The 7,500-nt window shown below is 36.9% G+C and overlaps 1 long non-coding RNA gene across 1 annotated transcript in view; it reads right to left on the bottom strand.

Moving 5' to 3' along the window:
• Positions 1-5,157: 5,157 nt before the first annotated feature.
• The window catches only part of LOC147007161 (uncharacterized), a 4,183-nt gene continuing 1,840 nt past the window's right edge, over positions 5,158-7,500 (bottom strand). Inside the window, exons 3-5 of the long non-coding RNA XR_015054364.1 lie at positions 5,929-7,500; positions 5,619-5,676; positions 5,158-5,329 (exon numbers count right to left, since the gene is read on the bottom strand). The exon at positions 5,929-7,500 is cut by the window's right edge and continues 140 nt beyond it. This is a non-coding gene — a long non-coding RNA (uncharacterized LOC147007161). The remainder of the gene's footprint in view (positions 5,330-5,618; positions 5,677-5,928) is intronic.

The following is a 7,500-nucleotide window of genomic DNA, read 5'->3' as shown; positions in this document are numbered from 1 at the left end:
TTGTTAGGTAGTAAGAAGGCTGGAAATAACAATTGTTTTAATGAAGCATCAGCCATTTTAGACCAGTTGATGAACATGAAAATAATTAATAAATCTCAATATAAAGACATTTCATCTCATATTAAATAAGATGAGAAGCACAATCCTGAGTTTTAATTTCACAACAAGCGACCACACATCTTCATTCCCATACCCACTACAACTTGACCCAACAAAAGAATATGAGGCATCTTTATTGTCCATGGAAACTTATAATACCTTATTATATTTAATACAACTCATAAAAATGACAAGTTTAGTTGTAATCCCGGAAGTGGATACAAAACGATAACAGTCTCACCCGGAGCATATGAGATTTCTCAAATATCTTCCGAAATTGCTCGTCTTATGAAAGAACAGGGTGATGAACCAAAAAATATTGTTATAGACATTCAAAAACATACTTCAAAATCAATGATTAAAGTTAAAAATAACTACAAGGTTGATTTCACAATTGATAATTCATTTAGAGAGTTATTGGGTTTCTCCTCAAAAAAAGATTGAAACTAATGGGACGTTTTACAGTGATAATGTCATTCAAATATCCTCAGGAATAAATTCGGTGTTAATTCACTGTGATTTGATTGATGGTGCTTATAATGATGGAAAAAAAAACAAAGACAATATTTTAATTCAGCGCATACTCAACCCCAATTGGTTATAAATTCAATATGGAACCCAAAAATTTGGTTTATCTCCCTGTGTCAGGAAAAACCATACACAGAGTAAATTTTAGGATAACCGACCAAGATAATCGCATGATTTCTTTTAATGGAGAAGTTATATCCATCAGAATTCACCTACGTGAAGTTTTCCAATAAATAAATACGATGGTTATTGTGAGGAAACACGAGTTGGGAAAATATAAAATAATTACAGGGGATGGGATGTTCCTTTCCCCATTCTACAAGGGTGAAGGTATGTATCTTGGTCGAGGATACTATAAACCTAAGAGACAAAGGGGTGTTGGACATCAATTTAGAGGAGATGGGATAATTGATACTCTAATGGGTATTGGTTCAACTATTCTTAAACATAAAGATCTAATTGGTTCAACTGCTTCTGCTGTGGGAAATGTAGCAGATGCTGTAAAGAGCATAAAAGATGCCCAGAAGGAATCTCATAAATTACAAGCAATAAAATAAATTAAGAAAGGCAAAACTCAGTTGTCCCCCCAAGAACGACAGAAAATAATTTGAATACTTGGATCAGGGTTTCAAAAGTTTTAACATCTTTTTTCCTAAATAAATACAAGTATGGAAGCAATTGATAGTATCTATGATTTGGATGATACTATTATTATCTCAAACTCCACTAAAAAAGAAGATTACTTCAAGGAAAATGCAATAACTGGAACAGACTGGAATACGAATGGTACAAAAAGTTTTGAAATAAATTATCAACAAACCTATTTGAATCTATCCGAAAGTTTCTTGTTGTGTAAATTTAAATTCACTAAGGCTGCGACTAACACAAACGCTACACTTGTAAATGATTTCTTCTGGAAAATGTTTGATAGTGTGCGTTTGTATATTGGAACACAAGAAGTTGAAGCGGTTGATTATGTCTCTGCTGTATCTGAAATGATGAAATTTACACTCTATACATTCAGTGATAGAATGGGAAAGGGGTCTGTCGAAGGTTTTATTCCTGATATGTCAACGGGAACAAACATAGACCCTGGATATACTCAAAGGAAAGGGGCGTATATTGATGATACAAAAGCAGAAAATAGTTTTACTGTGGCAGTTCCTCTTAAAGGTATATTTGGATTTTGTGATCATGATAAAGTTCTGTATGGTCTTAAAATTAGATTTCAACTACAAAGGAATGATAATGAAAATAGATTGCTTTTTGGTGTTGGTAATGCTTTTGGTGATCAGAATAAATTTGTAATTGAGGAAATGAGTTGGTATATCAGTGAATATACTCCTAATCTTAAAACAGAAGAGATGTTGAATAGAAGACTTAACTCAAAGAAACCACTCAGTGTATCATACCTCAAAAGAAGATGTCAACACGTTAAACTCAACCAAACTACTTACACGTGGAATTTGGGTATTCTGGAAGGAAAGCCACGATATCTGTGGATCATTTTTAAAATACCTTCAAGATCATTATCATTAATGACACTATCATTAATACCTTCAAGAAAAGGGTATTCGGTATTTTAATAAATATGTTCTACAACATAAGAATGAGGTATTTTCAATAAAAGATTGGCATTATGCTGATGTTGATAAACCGACAACTTTAGATTTAATTAGAATGTTAAATAATGAAAAAATTATAAAGTTAAGAAAAGGTAAGGCTCTTTTAGAAATTCAAAAGAAATTTTATTGGTTTCCTGTTGTAAAAAAAATTATTTTGGATACAGGAATAACAAGAAATCCTGATGAATATATGTATAATATTCTATGGGGTGTAAGCGATTCAAGGATAGTAAGGGATGAGGAAGGAGTTGAAGAAGAGAGGGAAGAGGAGGAAAAAGAGAAGAGGGAGAAGAAAGAGAAGGAGGAAAAGAGAAGAGAGAGAAGGAGGAGAGGGAGAAGAGAGAGAGGGAGGAAAGAGAGAGAAGAGAGAGAGGGAGAGGAGAGAGAGAAGAGAGAGAGGGAGGAGAGGGAGAAGAAAGAGAAGGAGAGGGAGGAGAGGGAGAAGAAAGAGAAGGAGGAAAAAGAGAAGAGAGAGAAGGAGGAGAGGGAGGAAAGAGCGAGACAAAATAAATATCAAAATATGGAAACCAGTGAGATTAAAAAAAGATTAGGGGTATTACAGAAAATAACTCAACCCACCGAGGAGGAAAACAAAGAATTGACAAGTCTATTTGCAATACTTTCGACAAGACTATTAGCATCGACAAGATATGGATTTTAATTCAAGTTTTTCATTTTTTTTTTTCTTAAATAAATGGAGGAGAGAGTGAAGGCATTTCTAAGGATTCTTTATGTTTTAAAAATGAAGATTCAAATGTGCATGTTGGAAACTAAAAAGGTTTTTGCACTCTGCAGGAATTTTTCTCATAAATAAATGAGTTATTGTCTCAAATGTAAAAAGAAAACTAATACTAAAAATATTTCATATATTAAAAGTAAAAATAACAGGGTTATACAAAAAGGTATATGTTCGGTGTGTGGTTCAAAAAAAATCAATTTATCTCCCAACACAAACTAGGAGGAGATATCCAAAAGTTTTTATCAGGAAGTAAATTTACAACTACTGGAATACCAGAAATTACATCTTCTAGGGTATTCTTTCTGTGGCCCAGGCACAAACTTGGATAAAAGATTAGATGAGGCAGACAATCCTAAATCCTGGAGTAAGCCTATCAATAGAGTTGATGAAGTGTGCATGAGACACGATATTGATTATGGGAATACCACAACGTTGCAAGAAAAGCATGAAGCCGATAGAGAAATGTTGTATAATTTGTCTCTGATACAAAAATCCAACCTTGAGAGAAAAAGTTGATCGGTTCATTGTGAAGAAGATGATCAGTGCTAAATTGAAACTTGGTCTTGGAAATTCAAAAAACTTATAGGCTCTAATGATGTTATTAAGACTGAAGAGCAATTAGCTGATGAATTACATAAACCAATATTCACAAAGTTTCAGAGAAGGAAAGTTTATTCCAAGGAAGTAGATTATATCTGGTCTGCTGATTTGATTGAACTCAATAATGATAAGGGGTACAAGTATGCTTTAACCGTTATTGATTTGAGGAAGTAGATATGCGTGGGTTGTACCATTAAAAAACAAAACAGGTAATACTCTTATGTTAGCCTTCCAAAAGATATTTAATAAAAAGTAAGAGAAAACCTAAAAAATTGTGGACTGATGAGGGTAGAGAGTTTTATAACAAGACATTTATGAATTTTCTAAAAATAACAGTATTACATTATACAGTACCTTTAATGAAGGGAAGGCAGTTGTTGTTGAACGTTTTAATCGTACCTTAAAGAGAGAGAGACTATATAAAAAATTCACACAACTCGGTTCACAACAATGGTCATCTTTTATTCAGGATATTGTGGATAAGTATAATGACACGATTCACACGGCAACAAATATGAAACCATCAGAAACATTTACAAAATTAAAATATGAAAAAGAGATTAATGTCAGAAAACCTAAGTTCAAAGTTGGTGATATCGTAAGAATATATAGGTGGAAATCTCATTTTGAAAAAGGTTATACGAAAAGATGGACCAACGAGCTTTTTTAAATTGTTGATGTAATAGATACGGTTCCTTGGACTTATAAGATATATGATTTGGAAGGGGAAGAGATTTTAGGTTCATTTTATTCACAGGAATTACAAAAGACAAAGATAAATTGAAATTTTTTGACTCCGCCCCTTTTTGGCTCCACCCACACAAGCCCCCGCCCACACAAGCCCCGCCCACACAAACCCCACACAAGCTCCACACAACCTCCACACAAAAACTCCACACAAGCTCCACACACACAAACCCCACACAAGCTCCACCCATATTCATCATATTCACATAATTAGTGATTAGTTAATTAGTTCCCCACACACACAACATGTTAATTTAATTAAAAAATTATCCACCCATCCACACAAGCTCCACTCATCCACCCATCCCCCCATCTCTCCACCCATCCATTTATCCACACAACCCTCATCCACATAAGCCTCATCCACATTCACCCCTCCCACACAAGCTCCACCCACATAAACCCCTGCCCATATAAACCCTGCCCACATAAATCCCTCCCACATAAGCCCTGCCTACACAAGCTCCACACAAAACTCCACACACATAAACCCCTCCCACACAAGCTCCACCCACATAAACCCCCGCCCACACAAGCCCCACCCACACAAGCCCCACCCACACACACCCCGCCCACACAAGCCCCTCCCACACACACCCCACCCACACAAGCCCCCACCGAAGCCCCGCCCACACAAGCCCCGCCCACACAAGCCCCACCCCCCCTCATCCCCCCTGTGCGCCCCCACCTTTGACCCACCACCTCCCTCATCCCACCCCCACCCTTCCCCACACACACACACATGGGGAGGGGAGGGATGGGATGAGGGGGTGATGGGTCATTGGGGAGCGCACCTACCCCCCTCCCCCCAACCCCCCCCCCTTTACATCTCTTTTATTCTTTTCTTGTAATTCAGAATCAAGTAATTGTAAACAAAACAAATATAATTTATTAATATTGAAAATATTAAATATTCATTTGCGAGAATGTACAATCTTTCCCAGCAATCTTCTTCAGATGCCTTGTGATTTCGAAACTCAGGCACCATATTCTGTTTTGAAACAAAAAGTGGATAATAATTAGGTTCTATAAAGATAATTACATGGTAATATGAATAAGCCTCGTTGACCACTGAATTAACACACCAGGAGCCTGTCATCCTTTCAAGGTCAATAAAATGAATTCCAGTGTACTGACAAAACCACGTCCAAACTAATGATGCAACCAACATAAGGCGACATTCTAAAGAGAGAGTGATATTAATAATAATTCAGAAATATTTACCTCCAGAAAATCATGTGTTGTACGAGTGATATTAATAATAATTCAGAAATATTTACCTCCAGAAAATCATGTGTTGTACAAGATTGCTTCAACAGCTGATGTTGTGCGATAGTGCTGAAAAAAAATAATAAGTCAAGGGTATAGATGAAGAGACAGACAGGGAAAGCAACACACACACACACACACGCACACACACACACATACACACACACATAGACACACACACACACACACGTGCCTCACCATTGGTTTAATTCATTCGAGATCAGAGACCAGTCATTATAAATCATTGGCCTCTTCAATAAGAGCAGAGAGAGGTAGGTAGAAAGACAGACAGAGAGAGAGGCACACACACACGTGTCTCACCATTGGTTTAATTCCTTCGAGATGAGAGGACGTGATAAGACTTCATGCCACTCATTGTAAATGTCTTTCAATTCTCTTCTAAAATCATTGATCTCTTCAATAAGAGTATTAATTTCATGAACCACGTCGTGATATGTAAACTCAATTTCTTCCAATGCCCTGTCAGGGAAAAAATATATATATATCAGAATTATCATGATTTAATTAATAATCATTTGCTTCATCGTTCAAAGAGAAAAGCATACACAAACTTACCAACTCTGTAGTGGGCTGTTGGCTTCATCGGAAGAAAGATCGTCCATGCCTCAGTTGTAAAAATGAAAATCCCGTCTGGCAGAAACTTTGTCTGGCGAACCGCTTATAAAGCAACGATGAGGAGATTGCTTAATCATTGGGTGTGGGCTCAGGAAATGACAAGCTTCTCTTAATGATCTCATCTGGCCACCGCCCGAGTTGCAAATCATTTTTGTACATAAACCACGCCATAAAAGTTTTGATTCAAATGTTTTCAGTTCGTGTTCTGAGATAAAATATAAACACGAGACCTTGTCTCACAGAATAGTTCCTATTTTTCACAGCATGACAGTCCAAAACCACTTCCTCATTCACACAGCATGGCCGTGTCAAAAAAAACACTTCCTCATTTTCACGGCATGAACTGAAAACATTTGAAACAAAACTTTTTTTATGGCATGGTTTATGTACAAAAATGATTTGCAACTCGGGCGGTGGCCAGATGAGATCATTAAGAGAAGTTTATCATTTCGTAATGGCACAAAAGGGGTATCTTAAAAAATATAAAGATTCAAATGTTTTGTTTTTCAATATTTTAGATGGGGATTATTGTGCAAAGAAAATTAAACTATTGAAGGAATTTGAGAATGAACAAATGTTTATAGGTTCAATGAGTGAGCTAAACAATATGCATTGGTTATTTGATAAAGAGTGCCCCGAGGCTTAGACGTTTCAGATATTTCTTTAGAATCACCTTTAACAAATCTTTATCTTGTTGTATGGGTTATTTGATAAAGAGTGTCCCGGGGCTTAGACGTTTCAGATATTTCTTTAGAATCACCTTTAACAAATCTTTATCTTGTTGTATGGGTTATTTGATAAAGAGTGTCCCGGGGCTTAGGCGTTTCAGATATTTCTTTAGAATCACCTTTAACAAATCTTTATCTTGTTGTATGGGCTATTTGAATAGAGAGCCCCTAAGTTAAAAGGGGAAATAAAAAAATGACCGTTTTTACAGCCATTTTTCCCTGCTGTGCAGGGGTTTGGCTTTTTCTTGAGGCAATGTTTTATGGCCGGATGCCCTTCCTGACACTAACCCTGGTCGCCTCTTACGACACACAGGGATATGGTACACCTATTCTAACCGAGGCATACACCGGGACCAGTACACTGGCACTCATTTCGCCGACCTCGGAAGGATGGCAGGCTGAGTCAACCCCCTGGTGTTAATTCAGCAGCCAACGGGATTTGAACTCAGGACCCTGGGATCCCAAGCCGCCACCCTAACCACTAAGCCAACACCAGGCTCCAGGTTAAAAGGGGAGACAAATAAATATA

The sequence above is a fragment of the Eptatretus burgeri genome, unplaced genomic scaffold, assembly GCF_056783735.1.
Source record: "Eptatretus burgeri isolate ZD-2024b unplaced genomic scaffold, Ebu_testis_v1 Ebu_testis_scaffold_533, whole genome shotgun sequence".
NCBI classification, from domain to species: domain Eukaryota; kingdom Metazoa; phylum Chordata; class Myxini; order Myxiniformes; family Myxinidae; genus Eptatretus; species Eptatretus burgeri.
The sequence above is the reverse complement of the archived record's forward strand: the minus strand, read 5'-3'. Positions and strand labels throughout refer to the sequence as shown.